Here is a 23,179-nt window from a genome sequence, read left to right as displayed (position 1 = left end):
GAAATTAAACACTTTAAAAAAATAGGCCAGTGTTCTCAGAGACCGCGTTTCAAAAGACAGCTTTTGTTCCACACCCTGGGCTCTCTCAGTCGGCAGCAAATGCCGTCTCCACCTGACGGGCACCGCAGAGATAAGCCGGAAGCACCGTCTTAAACAGCGCGGGGGCAATTTTCGCCTCTACCTTATCACCACCTTCAAGACGCATTATTTTCATCTGAAGTGCAGTCCCAGTTTTGCAGGGGGGGTGGGGGAAGGGGGAGAAAAAAAGCTTTTCATCTCTCCGATCCTCGTGTTTTTCCTCTCTCTCTCCCGAGGGAAGCTTGGGGGAAGAACATTCGTCTGCTTGCCATGGTTTGGGAATCCCATAAAACACTCGGGAGGGTGGAGTGTTTCACACTGATAAATAAACCCCCTCCCGGCCCAGCAGGTGGCTCCTGGACACGAAGTCTCGGCCACCGCGCAGACCTGGTGCTGGGCACCGACGTGGTCGGGCAAAGGGACGGCCACCCTGTCCCCACGCCTCCCACCTCTGAAAGCGGGGGTGGGGGGTAGGGGGGATGTTGGAAGGCCCCAAGTGCCCCTCATCTATGCTCCCCCCTGCGTTTACCCCACTCCCTCTCAGGCACCACGGGCTTTCTCAAGGCCAAGGGCGGCGTTTGCATATTCATTTACCCATAACCAACGCAATTGCAAGCCAGCCTCACAGTGGGCTGGAGAAGTGACTTTTCCCTCAAACCTGTTAAGCAAACCAAGGGCCTGGAGGCTAAATTTTCCCTGTCCTTTGTCATCTCTGCCACCGAAAAACAAAATAAAGGAGATTTCCAGAACAACTGGACCAGTGATGGAGGAGGCAGGCAGCCTCAGGACGGTCTGAGCCCTGGGGACCTCAGAGATCACCCAAGCCATTCGGGCAGAGGGAGGTAAAGGACCCAAACAGGGCCGCGGTCCGTGGAGATGTGGCTCTCAAATCCCGGCACCTTGCCTTCGGGAGCGTCCACTCTCCTCCTTGCTCATTCCTTTCTTCGGCCATTCCCGAAATATCCTCGGTACCACTCTGTGCCCTGCTCTAATTACTGAGGACATAATAATTTAACAAAAACCTTCCCCGCATTCACGGAACCCAAGCTCTATGGTGAGGACAGACAGCAGACAAAAAAGATTTACGCCGATGACGCTTGGTGACCCATCAGCAAGGCATCGCCGGTGGATTAGAAGCGCGCCCGGTCGCTGCCGAGTCATGGCAGCACGAGCCATCTCTGGGGACGACGTCTGGTTCCCTCTGACTCCAGCGTCATACCTCCCTCCACCCGTGTCACACGACTGTCCAGCATCTCTGCTCTAGGGACCCTCGGTTGGAGCCAGAATACCAGCGCAACAAAGGCTGACAGCCCCCCGGAGGGCTTGCCATAGCCTACCCTGGAAAGGACCCCCACACACCCCCTTAACACCCCCCTCGCTGGGCACTTATGCGGAGAGAGCCCCTGTGCGCAGAGGGACATCCGTCTGATGAACACACGTCTGTCCCGCAGGGGCATCTCCAGCAGGTAGGAGAGAGATGGCAGGCGCCCGGGTGTGGGTCTAAACACTCTGCTCCCCTCCTACCATGACTGAAGGACCGCGAGCGGCAGGAACCCGGTCCCTACACATGGGTGACATGTGACCGTCCTCAGGCCGTGGCTGCAGGATTACGGAGCACTGTGTTTGCGCGTGAGCGCTGACATCCACTGACATCCGTAGCGGCTTCAGCGACGAGCACCCCTAGAGGGACAAAAATTGGGCTTTATTTTATCATCTTGAGCGTCCTTCCTTAGGGCATGTGCGCGCCCTCCCCCCTCCCCCTTCATCGGTCATCTCTCTCTTCCTCCCTCCCTCTCTGTTTCTCTCTAACGCAACCAGAAAAGGAAGAGAAAGGAAGGAGAGGGCACCTTATGTCCGTGTCGCATTCCAAGATGATTCTGTATCTCCGCTCGGTGATTCATCCTTTCCTGCGAGCGCCCCCCTCTGGAGAGCTGGAGAGGTGCTCCCGCAACCCCGGCTCACTCATAAACCTTTACAAATGGGCTTCGCCGGTGCGTCTATTTTACACCCAGGAGATGGGTCCACGTGGGAATTGGTTTGCTCCAAGCAGCTGGTGCCAGATTGGCTTCCTAAGTCCCCACGGTCCTGGGGGCAGAGCTTCGGACCCCATGATCCTTCCCTCGACGCAGACAGACACCCACAGGCTACAGGTTCCCCGGGGAAGGGCCGTGCAGGTGCCGCTGGGGCTCCGTTCCCCTCCAGGGTGGGTGCGATAGAGAAACCCTGCTTTCTAACACCCACACCCAACAATCCTGCCAAGCCCTCTCTGGCCCCAAGGGCAACCCACCCAGAATGCCTTGCAACCTTTTTACCTGAAGAAACAATGTATCCTTGGCTTCCCCAGCCGCAGCTTCCCTCTGGTGGAGTTCAAAGGAAAAGGGAGGGAAGAGAAATGAACTAACATATTAGGCTCTCCCCGCACAGGGCACCGTCCAGGGAGCTTACTGAATGTTCGGCTAATCCTCAGCAACCCCAGGGACGAGCATTGTTTCTAGTTTACAAAGCAGGGAATGAAGGCTTTTGCAGAAAGGTAGTTAGCCGGGTCAAGGTTTCTCAGCTAGACTAAGCCCGAGGCAGGATGCCAGACCCCCAAAGCCCACCCCTTGCTGTCCTGGAAATGCCCATCCCAGCTGCGGCAGAAACAGCTCCAGCCAGGCTGCCCGCACTTGGGCGGACTGTGCCGGCTGTCCCCTTGAGGGCCCTCCTTCCTGTTTCTGCTTCCTAGGTTTGGCAGTGTCTCCAGGTTCAGAGCTTAACGCCTGCTTTTCTCTGTCTGCTACTCGCCTCGGAGAACGCCGCCGTCCGCCGCCGTCCTGCCCGACTCCGCCGTCTCTGTGCTTGGCCTGCACCCGCTTGGCCCTTGCACGGGCTCCCAGGGGCGTGCCAGCCGTGCGAACGGTACCTGTCAGGTGTGATGCGAGAGCTGCCGCGTTACGTGACTCCGGGGAGCACGGGTTTGTCTCGACATCTTGCCTCTTGCCTCTATCCTTATACCCAACTTAATTCCAGCTGGGTTCTAGATATCGATGTGAAAAAAAAGGAATCATCGAAGTAACTAGAAGAAAATCTGCACGGATGTTTTGAGGTTCTTGAAGCTGGGAAAGCCTTCCAAGTGTGGTGGGCGTAAGACCAAGTCAACGAATTTAGGAATACGAGAACATGTTTTTTAATCTGGGGACTGAATCAACCTGCTTGCCCATCAAGCAGGTTGGGGAGGCCTCATGTCCTTAGCTAGGAGTTGTGCCTCCATGCCTCGGTCTGAAACCACTCGGGGAGAAGAGGTAGTTAAAACTGGGTCTTGGATATGCATGGGAATTTTTTTTAAGTTTATTTATTTATGGAGAGAGAGAGAGAGAGAGAGAGAGAGAGAGAGGAAGCAGGGGAGGGGCAGAGAAAGAGAGGGAGATACAGAATCGGAAGCAGGCTCCAGGCTCTGAGCTGTCAGCACAGAACCCAATGCGGGGCTCAAACTCACAAACTGGGAGATCATGACCTGAGCCAAAGTTGGACGCTTAACCCACTGAGCCACCCAGGCGCTCCATGCATGGGAAGTTTTAAGGGGAAGAGCAGGGAAGGGACCCAGAAAGAAAGCATGCGTTTGGTTCATTTGAGCTCGGTAGCATAAACTGTCCTTTTAGCTGTGTTTCCATGTTTTTATAACCCATGTAGGTCATAGCCTAACAGACAGTGTCTGTCTCTCTCCCTCTCCCTTTCCTTCCCTCCTCCGGCAAGAGGCTGAAACATTTCCCCACTGGCGGGGAGTGGGGAGATGGGGTGCAGGGAAACCATGAGGATTGTAATCGAACGTTTACCTGGCTTCTGGAGCGGCCTCAGGCTCGAGGGTATAAACATAAAAACATAAGATGCTTTTACGTGTTGTCTCATCTCCTGCTGACATCTCAGGCAGGTCCCACCGTCTTCTGATCACTCTCTGTTATTAGAATTCATTCCCTGGGGCACCTGGGTGCTCAGCCGGTTAAATGGTCAACCGTCCGACTTCGGCTCAGGTCATCATCTCGCGGTTCGTGAGTTCGAGCCCCGCGTCGGGCTCTGTGCTGACAGCTCAGAGCCTGGAGCCTGTTTCAGATTCTGTGTCTCCCTCTCTCTCTCTGCCCCTCCCCTGCTCACACTGTCTCTCTCTCTCTCTCAAAAATAAAAAAATAAAATAAGGAAAGAATCAATTCCCTCTGGTTTCCTCTCAGTCCAGTTCTGAGCCCTTGGGTCTCTGTCCCTGCCGCAGCCTGAGACAGGTGTGGGCAGGGCTCCCGCCCCATCTGTCTCTGACTTGGTCTCGTTCCATTGGTCCAGGGGAGCTGCTGCCCTCCAGGTGGTCTCCATGGAGATGGCAGGTCCCTCCCCCTCCGAGTTTTTTGGGATGATGTTCAGACTCTGGGCATCTCCATGGCTGAGGACGCCCTCTGAAAAGATGCCCATGTCCGCCCAGGCCGTGCCAATGGTCTGGGCCCTTAGCCCTCTGTGGGATGTCTCCGGGCATTGCACGACTGCTGCCTATCCTCAGTGTCATGGTCATGCGCACGGAACCCTAGGAATCAGTGAGGCGCTCTCCAATGACTCCTAAGAACTAGTAAGAAATGGGTAGAAGACCCCCTGTCCTCTCTTCCTGGTACCTGCACCCCAGAATGTTCCAGGTGGCAAGGGTTTGTCAGTTCCTATGTCTGCATGCGCACCATACCCAGAGGCCCAAGCCTGGCTCTCCCAGAGATGCCTTCTCCACTCCTGAGAGCAGGACAGGGAAAACTGGAGCCCCGGAGGCACCCAGCTAGGGGCCGGCCCCCCACGGCCTCTCCCCACAGACCCTGTCAACGGCTAAGAGTTATCCCCTGGAGCCCCACTGTGGGGAGGGAAACACTGCTTCGCTTGGCACCCCCCCCCCCCCGCCCTCACTGGAACATAAAATAAAATCACAACAGATTAAACACTCATAATCCAAGCAATTTGTTTTTTTTTTCTTTTTTTCTTTTTTTTTTAAATTTTTTTCAATGTTTTTTATTTATTTTTGGGACAGAGAGAGACAGAGCATGAACGGGGGAGGGGCAGAGAGAGAGGGAGACACAGAACCGGAAACAGGCTCCAGGCTTCGAGCCGTCAGCCCAGAGCCTGACGCGGGGCTCGAACTCACGGACCGCGAGATCGTGACCTGGCTGAAGTTGGACGCCCAACCGACTGCGCCACCCAGGCGCCCCTGGTTTTTCCATTTTTAAATGGTCAGAAAGAAAAACAATCCGAAAGAGGACTATTCTGTGACAGGAGAGATTTATGTATGATTCAAATGTCAATGTCCATAAATACAATGTTATTGGACCCGGCCGCACTCATTTGTTTATGAACCGTCTGTGGCTGCCTAGCCCTACACGGCTGGAGTTAAGGAGTTGCGACAGAGACCATCTGGCCTTTCACAGTCTAAAATAATTAGTAGCCGGTCTTGTGAAGAAAAAGTTAGCCAAATCCTGCCGACATTTCTTTTTCTCCCCCACCCCAGTCGTCTGGACCGGCTAGGACGGCTCCCAGGCTGCAGGGTGGGATCAGGCGGGCTCCATCTGTATTCGTCGGGGGCCAGCAGTCACGGGGACACGGTCCTTCTCATGGTGGATAGAGGACATACGGCAGAAATGCCCTGGGCCACACGGTCCCTTCCGCCCCCAACAGCCACAGGCCCTGCCCCATCTGGCAGGAGGGACTCGAGACTCACACCCAGACGCACACGCCAAAGGGCAACAGTGTCCCATTCTGACACAGGTGGGGAGTGGAGAGTCGGGAGCAAAGGTCTCATCGACCACGGCCGGGGCCCCAGGATTTGAACTCGGGGCCGTCTGACCCAAGAGTCTGTGCGCATTCCCCTGCCTCACGGGTTTGCATCCCGGGCAAACCGTCACAGATGCCATAAAGCAAAAAGAATGGGAAAACCTTGGGGAAAAGAACGAACAAAGGTTTTTCCCATTGTTCTCCACCCATTCCTGGGCGCCGCTGGGCACCATCCGGCACCCCCCGCCTCTCGAGTGGCCGAGGAAGCAGCGAGTGTAGACAGAATCAGGCCAGAGCTGGCAAGAGCACTCTATTCTGCAGGAATGCCATTGTGGGTAACTGAATAGCACGCTGACAGGGGAAACAGAAAAATTCCAAAGACCATCCTTCAATTACCCAGCAGGCATCCTCAGAACAAGCCTCTTTCAGAGTCAGAATATAAATAAGTCATGTGTGTCTGGAAGCCCTCACAGATGAGAGGGAAAAGAAAGGAGGAGGGGACTTTACGATCCACTCCCCCCCCCCCCACCTGCCAGTTTTTCACCAAAGCAGGAAGGAGCAGACCCTCTGTAGAGCCTGCTGGTTGTCAAATATGAAGCCCGGTGGAGGAAGTCGGGAGCCATCGAGTGTCTGATGTGCTGAACATCGGGGCCGGCAGCCGCGCGGGAGAGGGTGACGAGTGGGCGCCCAGGCTTTCCAGCGGCTCGGCGAGCACCCCCCCCCGCGGCCCGCAGTTGATTCTCCGTGTCATAATGGGATCGGACGCTTGCCAAGCAATCGACAGGAGGGAGAAAGGATTTATAAAACACGTACAAGCTCCTCACTCTTGTAGCTGCCGCTTTGAAAGAAAGACGGCGGGGAGAAAAGAAATGTAGCAGATAATAGAGCGACACTGACACGTTGTGGGACGCGGGGAGATGTAGGAGATTTTCTTGTCAAGCTCCGCGGAAAATCAAAGGGGCTGAGAAGCAGTGGACGTACAGGATCCACGAATAACCACATGTCAGAAATGTTGTACTTGACGGGCTGTCTCCTGGGCTCCAATCCCGACAGATAGTGTCCTCCTGAATCGTGGCCCGGATGAAATCAAGTACTCTGGGGCAAGTGCTTTACCTAGTAGGTAGAGGAATAAAAACTGCCCCTTATTGAGCACTTACGTGTGCCAGGCACAACACGTTTTTGCAGACAGGGTTCTGGTTAACCCTACCTGTGGGGGGAGGCGTAACGATGCCCACACTGCACGCGAGGAAACGCACTGAAGCAAAGTTTCGGCGACTTGCCTGACACTTCACCTCCAAGTGGACGCGATTGAGACGATTCGCGTCGCTGCGACATCGTTTGTCAAGATTCGAAGCCTGTCCTCTCGGTCATGAGCTCCCCGCAGCCCTGACTCACCTGCTCGTCACACCCTCAAGATGAGAAGCGGCCAAATCAATCCCCAGTTTGTCCTGCTCCGTGGATCACTATTGTCCGGAAGAATGCTTACGTCCAGATTATTTCAAGTCCCCCCACGCCCTCGAGGCGTCAAGAACCCCCTTTCCCTCTTTTGGTGGCGCATGTGACTCTCGATCTCAGGGTTGTGGGTTCGAGCCCCACGTTGGGTGCAGACATTACTTTTATTTTTTTAATTTTTTTTAAGTTTATTTATTTTTGAGACAGAGAGAGACAGAGCATGAATGGGGGAGGGTCAGAGAGAGAGGGAGACACAGAATCGGAAGCAGGCTCCAGGCTCTGAGCCGTCAGCCCAGAGCCCAACGCGGGGCTCGAACTCACGGACCGCGAGATCGTGACCTGAGCCGAAGTCGGACGCTTAACCGACTGAGCCACCCAGGCGCCCCCAGAGATTACTTTTAAAAAATAAAAAATAAATAAATAAAAGGAAATTGCTGTCACGGTACACCCCGAAATAATTGAGCATGGCTTTCGTTCACTAGAGCTATACACTTATTTGCATTTTTTTTGGGGGGGGGCAAAGTAAAGCACAAAGAAATGTCCAGATCTTCAGCGTATATCTGCCGAGTTTTGACAAATTCCTATACTGTGTGTCACAAACCTCTATCACTATACCCGGCATTGCTATCATCCCAGAAAGTTCCCTCCCGTCCCAATCAGTTCCCACTCCTAAGTCCCAGAGGCAGAGGAGATGTGATAATGTGCACTTGACCGTGAGATCCATTGACCTTACCATATAAATAATAGCCTATCATCTGGAAACATCTGGACTAAGAGAACAGTAGAATGGCTCACTAAAGGCTCGTCAAAGGCACCTGACCGGGGTAACGTCCTGCCGTGTAGCCGAACCATCCTCTAGGATAGAGTGGATGTGCTAGATGGATGGCCAACAGGTGATGCTCTGTCCCCAAGTGCTAGAACACAATGGGACTACACAGGGCTGAGAATCCCAGGAGCAAGCGTCCCTGGGGGCCACCTTGGAGCTGCCTATGAACCTCTGAACAACCCAGAAGCACAAGTGAGTTAATGCTTGGGAAGTCAACTGGGACCCATGAGGGACAGGAGTCAATGGAAAAGTCCTTCCCCTCTGCCCTCTCAGGCAGACAGTTCCGAGATGCGTTTCATAAGGCTCCCGAGAAGGTCCCGGTGAAGTCAAGCACCAGTCACCGGGGGCAGTAAATTAATGACACATTCTGGTTGATATTGGTGTTCCCTCCTCCCCTGTCTCGTCCCCCAGCCCCTCACTCCTTGAACAGGATTATTTCCTAAATAAACAAGCCTTAGTCGCTGGCTCTGGTCTTTGGGTGTGTGTGTGTGTGTGTGTGTGTGTGTGTGTGTGTATTGCGGGGAGGGGTACTAAGACCCAGATAGGCGCGTGGTATTTGTGGTTGTTGGTTACTTACCGAGATACAATTCTATACAGTAAGATGCACAGCTGTTAAGTGCACACTTTGATGGGTTTTGACAAACGCACATATACCTATGTGACCAACAGCCTCACACAACACGTAGAATCTTGCCAGGACCCCAGACAATTCCCCTATGCTGTTTTCAGTCTATCCCCACCCCCAGACGCAACCACCATTCGGACACTTATTCTGCAGATGCGTCGGGTCTGTTTCTGCACTTGATGGAAGTCGAATAGACGTGCAGTATTTCCGTGGTGGATGCGAGGTGGCTGAGTTGGCCACACGACAGGATCTGGCTTGGGTCGACACGGGGCTGTTGGAAGCGATGCTGTGATTTCCAAGGCTGTGACGGAAGACGTCTACGGCCTCCGCGTTCCCGACTTGGACGCTGGGTCTGGGCCCAGGACGAGCAGTCGTGACCGCAGTGGCCGCAGCGGGAGGAGGAGCACAGCCCCGAGACTCCGCCGGAGGGCAGGAGAGTTGTCCCACGTGTCCTGGTCCTGTGCGCTATGAAAACACGTGAGATACAGCTAACCTGCTGTTTAGAGGTCAGTGAAACCCCTGAGTGTGCGTATTAAAAATAAGAAAGACTAGGGGGCCTGGGTGGCTCGGTCAGTTAAGCATCCGGCTCTTGATTTCAGCTCAGGTCATGATCTCACAGTCTGTGAGTTCGAGCCCCACGTCGGGCTCTGTGCTGACAGCTCGGGGCCTGGAGCCTGCTTCGGATTCTGTGTCTCCCTCTTTCTGCCCCTGCCCCACTCACGCTGTCTCTCTCTGCCTCTCAAAAAATGAATGAACGTTAAAAAATTTTTTTTTAATTTAAAAAAGTGAATACGTATAATTTTTCCAGCCTGCTAATTAATGAGGAAACTGACAAGATGACCGGTTGAAAAGAGAATGTGCAAATCAGCCGTGAACCCGGGCAATCAGGAATGCCAGAATGGGATTTGCTGATCGATGCCACCCTCTCATGTCCCCTCGAGACAAAAGCCATTTGTGATGTTACGGACAAAAGTTATTTCAGTTTTAATGACTTAACTTCTCTTTCCCCCTTCCCCGCCCCACCAAGAGGTGTAAAATTGCCCAGTCAATAGACGCCTCCAAAACCAGGCGAGCTCTGGGGAGGGTGCTGAGGCCGCGCCCCGTCGAAAGCGCTCATGTCCTTTTCTCCATTTTCAGGTGGACAATCTCTCTGGACAGGGGACTAACTCAGTCCTCTCACACCTGCAGGACTGTCTCACCTCAATCCAGCTCAGTAGAATGGGTCGGGAGCCTTGAAACATCCTGATTCCCAGGCCACACCCCAGACCCATAAAATCAGTATTTCAGGGCAGGTGGGGGCGATGCTTGGCCTCAGGGTCTTTAAAGCTCCTAGAGCATTCTGAGGTGCCACCCAAGTTGAGAAGCACTGCTCTGTGTTTTGGTTTTTTTTTTAATGTTTTTATTTATTTTTGAGAGAGAGAGACAGACAGACAGATGGGGGGTGGGGTGGGGTGGAGAGAGAGAGAGAGGGAGACACAGAATCTGAAGCAGGCTCCAAGCTGTCAGCACAGATGCGGGGCTCGAACCCAAGAACCGTGAGATCATGACCTGAGTCAAAGTCGGACGCTCAACGGACTGAGCCACCCAGGCGCCCCAGAGAAGCACTGCTCTGAAGACATCCAAGCAGGAGCTCTCCTCCCCTCCCCTCCCCTCCCCACCCTCCTCCCTCCACCCTCCCTCCTCTTCCTCTCCCCTGCCCCACCTGCCTCCCATTGTGCCTCTCCGGTCCTGAAATGTGCCTACTTTTGTGCAGAAGGCACCAAGCTGGGGCAGCCCAGGACAAGCCCCCTCCAACTCCCAGCCTGGCGGGGAGAGGGTCGTTCCCGAAGATGGCATCTTTCGAAAATATTTTCCTTCCAGGACTCAGAAGGAACCCACAGCTTGAGAGCAGCAAACGAGAAGAGATCTAGGAAATCGGTTCTGGCAGTGCCGCAGAGTGACAGTAACCAGAAGTCCTTTGAGCACCCGGCTAAATAAATGGGTTTAAAACGACTGTACCAGTTGCTACAAGAAAGCGTGTGACCACAAGATGGGCGGGCTGCGGGGCAAGGGCATAAATCCAGACGCATGGTGGGGGCCCCAGCTCCCCCTCACCCCCGGCTCCTTCCACAGAAGCCAGAACGGAGCACGTCTGCTCTCAGCCTCCAGAACTCGTTCTTAGTCGAGGGAGAGCTGTCGTGTTTGGCTTCCCAGGCCCCCCCCCCCCCCCGCCCCCGCGCTACCCTGGAGGGCGGCCTGGGGAGGTGGTCTGGGAGGACGGGGCAGCCAAAACCCTGAGCCAGCTGACCAGCCTGGCTGGTCATCACAGATTCGGGGGGCATCACAGATTCTGGCAGATCATGGGGGCGGTCAGCTGTTGGGAGTTGGCGACCAGGGAATTTTGAGTGACCTCAGGCAAGTCGGAGCCTCCAATATAATAACAGTAATCCCTAGTTCCTAAGCTTTCTCTGAAGGTGAAATCACACCATGTACAGAAAAGCAATTATCACAAAGCCATGTGACCCAGGCAGCCATGGGGGTGGGGTTACCTTCCCTCCCTCCTCGTCTATCCCGAAGAATCCAGGCACCGGGCTTGGCCAGCCTCCAGGTGCTAGCACTTTCCAGGCCACCACAAGCCCCACGTGACTCCTGGGCACTTGAAACAGGGCTTGTGCAAACCCCAATGAGCCGTGAGTTTAAAATACACACCGGATTTCAAAGACTAGGTTAAAAAGATAAAAAGCAAAATCCCTCATTAATAAATTCTGGGGGTGCCTGGGTGGCTCAGTCAGAATTGGGCCTCTGACTTCGGCTCAGGTCACGATCTCACAGTCCGTGAGTTCGAGCCCCGCGTCGGGCTCTGTGCTGACAGCTGGGAGCCTGGAGCCTGCTTCGGATTCTGTGTCTCCCTCTCTGTCTCTGCCCCTCCTCCGCTCATGCTCTGTCTCTGTTTCTCTCTCAAAAATAAACATAAAAAAAATTTTTTTCCCCATTAAAAAAAATTATGTGTTGTTTATCTGAAATTCGTACTTAATTGTGCAACCTGTTTGTTTTGCTTTGCTAAATCCAGCAGTCCTGCTTGGAATACTTTGGCGGGGGGACTTCAGATTTGGGGCGTAGTGTAGTGTTGAGAGCACCCACTCTGGGTTCAAATTCTGCCTCCGTCACCTGGCAGCTCTGTGTCCCTAACCCCCGGGTCTCAGTTTTTCTCCTCCTCATAATACCTGCTTCGTGTGACTGTCGTGGGGATAAGGCAGTGCACTTAAAACCCCTGGCACGTTGGAAGGGCTCCCCGACACTGATGAGAAAGAGGGGAAGGAAGGCCGGGGGGACAGGGGGCCAGTTCTGCAAAGCCAGGGCAGGATGCCCACCGCCCCAGAAAGGGGGCGTGCCGGGTGTCAGGTTCAAAGGCGCACAATATCCTGGCATTCGAACCCCAGGACTCGCTGGCCCCCAATAGGAAGTCTCCTAAGGTGGGTCCAGAACACAGCCCCTGTCTGCTGAATCGTGGCTTGCCCCAGCCCCCTGGCTTCTGGGCGAGGACACCCAGAGTCACTCAGAGAGGTGACAGGGCTTAGCCGGGTCCTCCTGGGCCTCTCCGAGCCACTAGACTGAAGGGGATAAAGAGTCCTCATTAAGCTGAGCCGGCATCACTCCGCTCACCACTGGGCATCACTCCAAACCTGGGCATTAGTTCCTCCTCTCCACTGTGACTCTTGTATGATGAAGAGGTTGTTACGCCAAAGTAACGGGTCCGCAAATCATTTAATCACTGCCCATCCGGAGAGTTCCTGTTACAGGTATAAATGCGCTCGGTGTTCAGAGGAGACATTTTTGAAAACAAAGACACAGAGCCGCACATCAGCCGCTTCCGAGCACCAGCTGTCGCCTGGCCCTTTCACTGCTGGGCCTTCAAACACCCTGCAGGGCCCCGGAAGAGACCAGAGTCACCCCCCAATAGCCCCTGTCCCTCCGGCAGCAGGAGTACCCAGTTAAAAGGCTGTACTTTTCTAAACTCCCTGGTGGCCAAATGTGATAAATCAAGCTGACTGCGAAGTGGGAAACAAAGGCAGAAGGAAATGGCAGATGAAATTAAATTTCCTTAGAACCAGCAGCCCACTGGCAAATCCTTGAGGCTGGCAGAGCAAAACGTTTCTCCAGGAACCCCCCACTTGTTACTGCTGGCGCTTTGCTAGAGGGAAAGACAACCTTAGCCTGACAATAGCTAGGCCTCCAGGATCCTGTGAGTCTAATTTAGCCTATGAAAATCTCATTGGAAACTTCCCCTGGACTTGACCTCCGCCAAACTCCCAAGTACATAACCAGTCTCTCCCCATGGTCCTGGGGCAGCTAGCTCTTCCTGCCCACGGGTCCTGTCCCTATGCTTTAATAAAATCACCTTTATGCACCAAAGACGTCTCAAGAATTATTTCTTGGCCGTCGGCTCCAGACTCCATGAAGCCCCCCTGCCCCCCCCCCATCGCCCCCCAAAACCTCATCATCTGCAGGGCTGGTTCTTTCTGGAGGGTCCAGGGGAGAAGCCTTTCCTTGCTTCCTTCCAGCTTCTAGTGGCTGCTGCATTCCAAGTTCATGGCCCCCTCCCCCCACCCTCAAGTGCAGCAGCTTCTGTTGTCACATCTCCGGACTCTCCTGCTTCCCACTCGGGGAGGCCCCTTGTGATGACATTGGGCCCACCTGGAGCGCCCTGGACCATCTCCCACCCCAGGCCTCCTAACCTCATCACACCTGCAAAGTCCCTTCTGCACTGTGAGGTGACATGCACAGGGTCCAGGGACCGGGGCATGAACAGCAACTTTGCCTCCCAGACCCGCTATACCGCTGTCCCTCCGGCCTCACCTGTTCCGGAGCTGTCCACTCTGGGCCCCACCTCACCCTCACCCTCCCTCCACCACCTGGAGAGGAGAGGAGGGAGGGCAGCCAGAGGTCCAGAGGCCTGACCGCATCCCGTGACGGGGTTCTTGAACTTCTGCAGCTCCTCCCCCCCCACCCCCACCCCCGGACACATCAGTTCCACCCACGAGTAAGTCCACTTTCTAATAGAAATTGAGTTGGCTTTCTGTCACATGACTCAGTCTCATGACTGACGTTTTATTAAATGGCAATAAATGCTATTTTTCTAGCAACAGCTAGCCCCTCAAGGTGCTGGAAACCTTGCTTCCAAAATTCCTTACAGACTTACTCTACCCCTGACCCTGTCCCAACCTGAGGGTATACAGTGAGTGACCCATCAGGACCCCAGTGCAGCTCTTCCTGCCCATGGGTCCTGTCCCCGTGCTTTCTGCACCAAAGACGTCTTCAAGAATTCCTTTTTGGCCGTCGGCTCTGAACCTCATGGACACACACACACCCGTCACCCCAAAACTTCATCAGTGGGAACCCAGAGGGGAAAGAAGAGGCCCCGGGAGGGGGGGGAATCCTGGAGCCTGGGGCTTCCCCCTGTGTGTGGCACGGTTCGGGGGGAGCCGCCCACAGCCCTTGGGCAATCAGAGGTGGCTCTGCGTTAAGAAGGCCACCACTAAGCACTGAGGACCTGAGGACAGAGCAGCCTGGGGTGGGGGGTTGCGGGTGAGGCCACGGCTCTGCCCAGGAGATTCAGGGGACATACAGTCCCTGTGCTGGCTGCTCGGCCCATCTCCGCTGGAGAGGCCGGAAAGAAAGCAGAGGACAGGCAGTGTGAGCCTTTGTGTCCGCTCGAGCAAGTCACCATTGGAGGTGGGGGCATTTGGCACCTCCACGCTCCTCTTGATGTGGGCATAACCTTCAAAGTCCTGCCTATTGGGGCGCCTGGGTGGCTCAGTGGGTTCGGGTCATGATCTCTCCGTTTGTAAGTTCTAGCCCCGCATGGGGCTCACTGCTGTCGGTGCCGAGCCTGCTTCAGATCCTCTGTCCCCCTGTCTGCCCCTCTCCTGCGGCTCAAAAAGAAACATTAAAAAAAAAAAAAAAAAAAAAAAATTCTTGCCTATTAGAGTGGAACGTCATTTGGCCATAAACAAGAATGAAGCACTCATACATGCTATAGCTTGGATGAGCCTCGACAAACACGGATCCCTTCCGCTTCCCTGGCGCTAGGGCTCTCCCACCACCTGCCGCGGCGCACATCCCCCTGGAACCCGCATCCCCGGCTTCGGCCCCTTTAAGACGGCCATGGAGGACCCAGTTTCAAAGCCCAGGGAGACCCTCTGGCTGCCGCCTCTATGGTGAGTCGTCACTTCCGGCCGGAAGTCGGTGCGTCCCGCGGCTTTGGCGCGAGGTGGGGCGGGCAGCGAGCGCGGAAGCGTGCTTCCTCGCGTTGGGAGGAAAGGACCCTCTGCCCTTTTGTCCCCCGCACTTGGCTTCGGGCTGATCGCGGGGGCGGTGATGACGACTCTCGGCGGGGCGCGGGCCTCGGGAGCGCTCCCCGCAGGCCCCGGACGGGGAGGCGGAGGGGGCTCGGGCCGAACGCGGGCTCCGAAGCCGGGGCGGGGCGGGCAGTAGTAGGTGCGGCTGCTGGCCGATGAGTCTTGGAGGCCCCGCCGGGGCGGGGTGGGGGGGGTGGGGGGGGGTGGGGGGGTGGGGGGGGTGGGGGGGGTGGGGGGGTGGGGGGAGGGGTGGCAAGGCGGCTTCTGGGGAGCGTGTAGATAGCGGATGAGACACCCTCCTAGAGCGCGTTGTTACTCTTTCCCCAGGGTCTCCTCGGAAAACGAGAACTTTCCCGTCCCCCGGCGATTAGATGCAGGCAGGCACCGATTGGCCGCTTTGTCCTCGTCGGTCACAGCACCCAGAGCACCCTCCCTCTGGGGATCCAGGTATGCCAGTCACGGGGACGGAGAGTCTTGAGGCCGATGGTCTGGGGAGAGGCTCCTGTGTTGCTGAACCTGCCGGCTTGCGGGTGCAGCCTTGTAACCAGACAGCCCGACCCTGACCTAAAGTAAATTCCCGGGAGCAAGTTTTTCCTGGGGTTTGAATTTGCAGTAACAGGTGTGAACATTCTAGCAGCAGTTTGATGATCATGTATGATACTGCAAACAGGACCTACGCTGAAAGAAGGAAAAAACCCTTACAGTTAGTATCCGAGAACGGTGATTTCCAAACATCTGTAAACAGAGTGTGGAGACTTTTAATAAATATTGATAATTTTGGCCAGGCACCGTGTTGAACGTTAAGGGTACAGAGATGAACAAAACAGCCCAGGCCCTGGTTCTCAGGGAGCTACAGCCCCCGTCGGGGGGAGAAGAGGTTAAATGATTGCACTAAAGAGGGTGTAATTCAAAGCCCAGCCTTGTTAGCAGGCGAATTACAGCATGATGGAGGCTTTCCTAAGGATGGGATCCTTGAGCTGGAGTCTGGAGGATATGTGGGGGTTCCGTGGAAGGCCGGGGGGGCAGCACGTGCAAAGGCCTGGTGGCCTAGCAGATTGTGGCTAGTGGAGGAGCCGAAAGAAGGCCATTATAACCCAAAAAGCAAGAGAATGGGGTGGAATGAAGCTGAAAAGGCGGGGAAGGGCCAGACCACACAGGGCCTGTGGCTCATGTGAGCATTTTGATCTTTCCTAAGATCAAATGTGGGGCATCGTGGGTTTTAAGTAAGAGGATGAGGTGCTAAAATCTGTAATTTCAAGAGAACACTGTGTACAGAACTGTGCTGTCCGATAGAACATGCCGCGGTGACGAAGTGGTCTACACCCGCCTTGTCCAGTTGAGCAGCCACAAGCCACAGGTGGCAGTGAGCACTTGGCAGCGTGGCTGGTGCTCCTGGGGAACAAGATTTGTCATGTTAATTTCAGCATAAACAGTCACACGTAGCTGGTGGCCGCCACGTCGGGCACGCGTGTAGCGCGTTTTGAAGGGCACGGGAGCACCTTTTTTGGGATCATGCCACACGCACCCTCTCGTGTCTCCTGCACTGCATCCCGTCCCCGGGTCAAGGCTGAGAGGGATCCTGCTTTTTGAGAACCCTCCCACTGTCTCCCGAGGAGCTCGCACACCGCAGTGCCTGCTGGTGGGACCTGGGACTTTGGGCTCTTGGCCAGACATCCTCCTGCCCCTCCTGCTTCCTCGGCCTGGTGGGCTGTCCCCATGCAGAGAGAGCACTGCCTGCCGGGGTCGCCGCGTCACGTCTGTGCCTCGGAGGGGATGTGAGGAAAAGTGGTCCTGGGTGTTGAGGGGCTTAGCATGCGGAGAGGTGAACGTCATATGCTATGGAGCCACGGGAAGGGACATTTCCAATAGGACTTCGTGGAATGGGACCCCTGTGAGGACATAACGGCTGTTTCCAGCTGCTGAAGTGTGGCAAAAAGCAGGAAGCCTGAAAATGCTTGGGGGATGTGAGCAGCTCACACGTTGGGGCCAAACTGGGGAACTAAATGGCCGGAATCGGGCAGGACGGGAGGAAGGCGTGGGTGGGCGTGGGGTGTAGAGGCTCCGTCAGAGTTCAGGTTTGCCGTGGCTCCTGTGCAGTCAGGTTTCTGAGGAAGGCCCCAGGCGGTATGCGGATTACAGCCCAGGGGGAGGTGGGTTGGGAAATCACTGTGGGTGCCTTGAGGTAGAAGGCGATGAGCCCTCAGAGGGAGCCCGCAGGCTTGGAGGGAGGAGGGGCTGGTAGACGCAGGGTCACTACCTCCCACCTTGTGTCCCGGGGCCGCTTGCTCGATTCTGGAGGGTGTCTTACGGTGCTAACAGACTTGCCCAGGTAGAATAAAAACTGACGTGCACTTTCTTTGCAGGTGAGTTTACGGGAAGATCTGTGTGCAGGCTGAACGTGTGCCAGTTTCTTTTCTGCCTGGTTCCGTGTGCCTGAAATAGAATTGTTGGGGCCTGGAACTTTCCAGATTCCTTTGGTTTCATTCCCTCAACCATGTCACTTTGGAACGCGGGCCCTGTTCGTGCTTCAGACCCTGTTTTGTATGGACCTGAATAAAAGGGGTCAGTCCCCAAGGAGCATTTCACGCACTTCGTGGTTTTCGTTCCCAGCGACCTTGTGCGTGATGTGTCGCTTCTGCTTCTGAGAAACGTCGATGGCAGCAGTGTTCCCAGCTGGAGAGTGACGTAGGGAGCCAGCCACGGGTCTCTAGGAAGTGTGAGCGCTGGGGACGCGTGGAGGGAAGTGACTGTTGTCTCCGTGATCTGAGGGGGGCAGGGGGAAGGCTGGTGTAGCTCAAGGTGGTGGTCACCTTGTTCAGACGTCACTTGGGGTAGAATTTCCAAAGACGGCTGTGACCTTGGCACTGATCGCTGCCAGGCACTGCCCGTCCCTGCTCCCTCCCCGATGTCTCCCGCCCCGTCTCTCCCAGGCCTTCCTGTCTTCTGACTGTTCACCACCTACTGATGTGAGAAAAGGAAAACCCAGCCCGCCTGTGTTTGTAGCTGTCGCGTTAGTGATGGTTGTACACGTAGGGTGAGCCTTGGACTGTTTTCGTGCTCTCTTCTTGTTACAGTTGGGGTATAACGTCCTTTTTTTTTTTTTTTTTTAAGTTTGTTCATTTTGAGAGAGAACGTGAGAAGGGGAGGGGCAGAGAGGGAGAGAGAGAATCCCTCTGTGCCGTCACCATCAACGCCGGACATGGGGCTTGAACCCACGAACCCGTGAGATCATGACCTGAACGGAAGTGAAGAGTCAGATGCTTAACTGAGCTACCCAGGCGCCCCCATACTGGGTGGGTGTCTTGGCATCCTCTCCCCCGCCCCTCATCTTGTCCAGCTCAAGTGCCGGGAGGGTCGGGCCCACGGGTGCCTGCAAAGCCGAGAATGCAACTTAAAACCTGCAAGGTGAACTGTCAGCGGGCTTTATAACGGACCGACAGTCCGAGACTACAGATGTGGGGGTGGGGGGCGTGGCCCCCAAGGGAAATGTCCATTCAGAGGCCCCAGAAAGCGCCTCCGCACCGAAGGGCAGGCGTTCCCACGTTCCGCACAGCCCGGACAGTTAGCACGGGGTCTCCCATCCCAGCTGCGCCCTGGCCTGCACTGCGACCTCAGGCCCCTTCCCTGTTTCTTAGTAAAATGGGGGACTCTGATGACAGGGACACCCACGGGCCGGTGCCTGGGAGGAGTCTGTGAGCGAGTCAGGAGCACTTGAGATCAGCCTTGGCTGATGGACATTCTCGGACTTTCGGAGCCTTTCACGGTGCTTCCCGCTGTGAGCCTCTAGGTTGTTGCTGCGCAGGCGGGCCCGGGAGGGCGACAGGAAGGTCCTTGCTGCCAAGCGTGGGAGCTGAGGCGGGTTTGCTACAGGCTCCTGGCTTTCTGAGCCTGTTAGTGTCCACGTTTGGGGCGCACACACGAGCACGTGACTCTCAGTGTGGTCACCCGCCCTCTACACGCTCGTCTTCGGCGGAAGTATCAGTTGCCCAGACTGACATTGTGTTAAGATGTGTGTACTGGGGAACACAGCGTGTGTTGTTGGCATTTCTGGAATAATAAGCAGCTTCGACGCCCGCTTCCTGCTTTGCTCTCCTGCGGTGTTTTTCTTGAGGGCAAACGGCCACTGTGGCCGTGGGCAGGGCCCGGTCTGGCCTCGGTGGCGTCCAGCGGAGCAGCCGTGGGCTCTGTCTGCAGACTGGCTCACTGAGTTACCGCAGCCTCTGCTTCGGTAGGTTCACCGGAGGCCTCAGATCGTTCCGGGCCCCCCTGAGCAGGAACGTGGTGTTTCCGGGGCGGGAAAGGCAAAACCGGATGTGCTTCGGCTGGGCAGTCGTCTGTGATGTGCGCGTGCCGCCTTCCGTTCCCGTTTGACATCGATGTTGGCGGGGGTTGGGTGCTCGAGTGTCGTCCCCGGTGGGTCCACGTGGCTTGGTCTGAGACCTGGGGCGGAAGAGCCCGCCCGGGACAGGGGAAGGGATGCTCTGATGCGGGGTGGTGTGGGCTGAGACCACGCGGTCCTCCTTGGCAGTCCCGCAGCCCTCAGGATGCCTGCTCGTCTTCTCAGTCTGCTGGAGCGCTCCCCTGATGGGGCTGCTTGACTCTGAACCTGCACCCCCAGCCCCGTCTCTGCGACTGCACCTCGGTGCACGAACGCGGTGTGCTGGGCGCTGTCGGCGAGGGGAGGGCAGCCCCGAACCCACGGGAGGAGACTCGGGAGGACGTTTCGTGTGGCTGATGCCAGCGGTCTCCCGCTCCTTCGGTCGCAGCTCCTTCATGCCTGCCTGGGCGCGGCGACGGTGTTTTCCCCAAAGAACACATAATTTGAAATAGGCTGCGGTAGGACGCCCTTGGACTTCAGCATCTCTGGCTTTTGTTCCTCTGGATTGTGTGAGAGAGGGTTGGAGTAGGGGCAGGAGCCCAGGCTGCCAAAGACTCTTCAGCGGAGCACTAGATCACGAAACGCGTGGTCCGCGAGAAGTGATTTTTAATGTCAACAACAGCCGTGGAACACAAAAGGCCTGTAGCAGGAAACGGAATGAAAACGACCGCGGAAGAGTTACAGCGAGTCATGGTTTTGAAGTTCCCTCTCTGGCCACTAGGGGATGCAATCCCACACCAGCCTGCTCTCTTTGGCAACTTGGTCCAGTTCTAGGTTTTTAATGCAGCCGAGCCCTTATTTCACCAGAAAGTTATGCGGAAGGTTAATCTGCAGGGCTGGGCTCTTTGTTAGGAATCCGCCAGGGTATCCCAGTTGCACACGGTGTCTGGGAGGTGTTGGTCGTGTCATGGACGAGCTGAACCAAACCCGGGCACGGGACACTGGCGCTTGGGGAGAAGAGGGTGATGCGACGTTCCATCCGGATTCACTCCGGATTCCCCACCCGACAGCAGGTGGCTTTACTCAGTGTGAGCAGATTTTCTTTGGTAAGGACCCCAGTGCAATACACAAACCGGTATTTGAGGTGCCAGACCGTGTGTGAAGGGTTTAGAAGCATCTCTCCAGAGAACGCTGCTCATAGTTGCAAGTTGAAAGGTACAGACCAAAGCTGAACAAGATCTATGCCGAGCTGGTGAGGTCTGGATTGCTGGTTGTCGTCCACTTGGAAAGTGCTGCTGAATCGGGGGAAAGAGTTGCGATCCCGAAGCCTAATTTTAGGCAGAGTACTAAATGTTCACAACCAGGGTTTGTGACCCTGGTTGACTGCTTTCTGATGAATTGAACAAACGGTGGGTTGGGCGCCTCCTGCTGGCCACATGAGGCCGGGACGGGAGCCAGTCATAGGAAACTCCCCGCCCCCGGAGCGCTTCCATTCTGGAGCAGGGGGGACCAGAACCCAGTCCTTAAAAATGTGGAGAAGCAGGGTATGTGCTCTGCAGGAAAGGAAAACGGGGCCAGTGTGGAGGGGTGGGTGGATGGGGGGGGGGGTTCAGTTTCAGAAGGGGTCGTCAGGAAAGGGCCCAAATCCTAAGGGAAGAGAAGAAGTCACGTGACAATCTGGAAGCGCGGGGGCGGGGCAGAGGGAGCAGCCAGTGCAAAGGCAGCCGGTCCAGCCCGGCACGATGGTGAGTGAACAAGGCTTTTCTGAGCCGGGTTGCAGGGGCCGGGGGCGTGGGGTCTTGCGGGGTCTTGTAGGAAAGTCTGGCCTTTACTCCCCAAGTGGGTGTCACTAGCTTACATGTCTTCTCTCATCTTTTAGAGACCATCCCCCCCCCCCAACAGAGTAGTTTGCATTCGAAGCATTTCCTGTTCCTGTGTCAGCAGATTTGCCCCCTGAGAGGATCCAAGATCTGCACAGTGTGTCCCTTCCCTTGGCAGCTGTGGGAGGCTCCCTCTCGGCCCTGCTGAGCCGTGACTGTGGCGTCCCCAGGATGGCTGACACGGGAAGAGACATTTGGGTGTAAGCTCCTGGGACAGCCGACCTGGTGCCTTTCACCTCGCGGATGAAGCCGGAGTCGGGCCACACGTCTGGTTTCAGAGCAGCAGGGCCCCGGGCACACGGGACTCCGTCCTAGGACTCACCCGCTGGTTTTTTTTTTTTCTCGCCTGTTGCCCCCTCGCAGGAGCCGTGTCCCTCCTTGCTTTCTCAACGAACAGTAGATGTGTTTTCATTTAAATTAACGCCAAGAAGGCTACAGAAAGCGCATTCTCCTCGAACCTTTACGAGGCCAAGGCTTGTCCCGGTTTCACGTGGCCATCCATAACGAGTGTGGCTAAAACAGCTATTCGTTCCGGTATTTGTGCAGATCAGTAATGCAGCCACAGCAGAAAACTTGTTCTTTTATTGCAGACTTAGTTAAATACGGAGCCGAGTGAGTCATTGGAAGGTCACATGTGTCCGGGCCCGGGACCCGTGGGGTTGTGGGATGGTCACCCAGCACCGCTCCAGAATGCAGCGGCCGTCAGCACAGCGCCCACATTACCACGTGGAATTAAAATAAGACTTGGCCTTTCTTCGGACAACAAATTCTTTGTGAAAACCAGACTTGGGTTTTTACCCTGACCTCCACTAGAGGCTCTGTGAGCCATGTGTGTTCCGTCTTTGCGGCGGTGCCCCCCTCCCACCCCCCGCCCGACCGTGGGATACGCTTCTTAAAGCCCAACTTCTGACATATGTGCCCCTTTGGGAATTTTCCTCGGTTGTCCTCTAGCTGGGTGAGCTATGGGCGGCGTCCCCTTCACCCACGTGCCTTCTTTGTTCCAGATCGCTGCACCCCTTTGAAAGTCAAAGGAGGAGATAGGAGAGAGGGAGTCAAAGTAACAGAAAGGTGTTCCTTCTCCGGTCATTGTAGATACGTGTGAGCCCTGCTGGGTGTTTGCCTTTAGTTTTTTCGCCCCACGGTAACAACACACAAGTTGCAAAGCGCAGAGGATTAAAAGGCTGGCGCTGAACAGCAGCTCCCGGCGCCCGGCTTCCCAGGGGCCTGGCCTCGGCGCCCGCTTTGTGTGGCTCTGTCTTCCAAGCGTGCGGGTCTCCTGTTTCTGAGTAACATCCGTGCGCTGCGCCTTTTGACCCATTGTCTTGAGCCTTGCCCGCTGACTTCCTTTCTGGCGGATTCAGGCTGAGCACTCACGGACCCCCTCTGCTTCCCCTTCCCCGTCCTCCAGTACAGTCCTCCTGCGCGATTTCTGTTCAGCCAGCGTTCACGGTTGTCGTGCGGACACAACAGTCGCCCGCCTCCTGGACTCGTCTGGCCAGACCCTCTGCGTCTCCTTCCTGTTCCCCGCCTAGTTGTTGTCTCACGGTTTCCGTGGCCGAACTTTCTTTGGTGGCCACCTCTCACTCCTGCAGGGCCCGGAGCCTCTCCGCCCGACTTTGCACAAGGTCAACCACGTCTCGTGATCTGTCCGTTTGGTCCGTTGCTTAGACGTGTGAAAGACTTTGCAGACAATTCAGCTGTGGTGGGAACGTTGTTACGGTTTTGTTACGATCTCGGGTGCGAGGGGAGAGGCCTCAGGAGGCCAATCCCCAAGCTGATCTCAGTCGGGGATTTTGTATTTTGCAGGGAAGTTTGGAATACTTTACAGGGGAGGGTGGATTATCGTTAGAGTAAATACAGAAAGAGCCCCAGCTAGAGGTCATCTGGGTGGGGAGGTTT

At 55.7% G+C, this 23,179-nt stretch overlaps 1 long non-coding RNA gene and 1 other non-coding gene across 5 annotated transcripts; both read left to right on the top strand.

Moving 5' to 3' along the window:
* The first annotated feature begins 14,947 nt into the window (after positions 1-14,947).
* Positions 14,948-22,537, top strand: LOC131498541 (uncharacterized). Of its 4 annotated transcripts, none has more exons than XR_009255465.1 (4): positions 14,948-14,994; positions 15,410-15,529; positions 17,446-20,506; positions 21,345-22,537. It is a non-coding gene; the product is annotated as an uncharacterized LOC131498541 (long non-coding RNA). The 4 variants fall into 4 exon arrangements; XR_009255463.1 differs by lacking the exon at positions 14,948-14,994 and adding an exon at positions 15,003-15,221; XR_009255462.1 differs by lacking the exon at positions 14,948-14,994 and having other exon boundaries at positions 15,303-15,529.
* Positions 15,566-15,754, top strand: LOC131498639 (small Cajal body-specific RNA 16). The gene has a single exon (XR_009255520.1). It is a non-coding gene; the product is annotated as a small Cajal body-specific RNA 16 (non-coding RNA).
* Positions 22,538-23,179: the final 642 nt, after the last annotated feature.

This window comes from Neofelis nebulosa, chromosome 16 (assembly GCF_028018385.1).
Source record: "Neofelis nebulosa isolate mNeoNeb1 chromosome 16, mNeoNeb1.pri, whole genome shotgun sequence".
NCBI lineage: Eukaryota > Metazoa > Chordata > Mammalia > Carnivora > Felidae > Neofelis > Neofelis nebulosa.
This window is presented reverse-complemented; position numbering and strand designations above follow the sequence as displayed.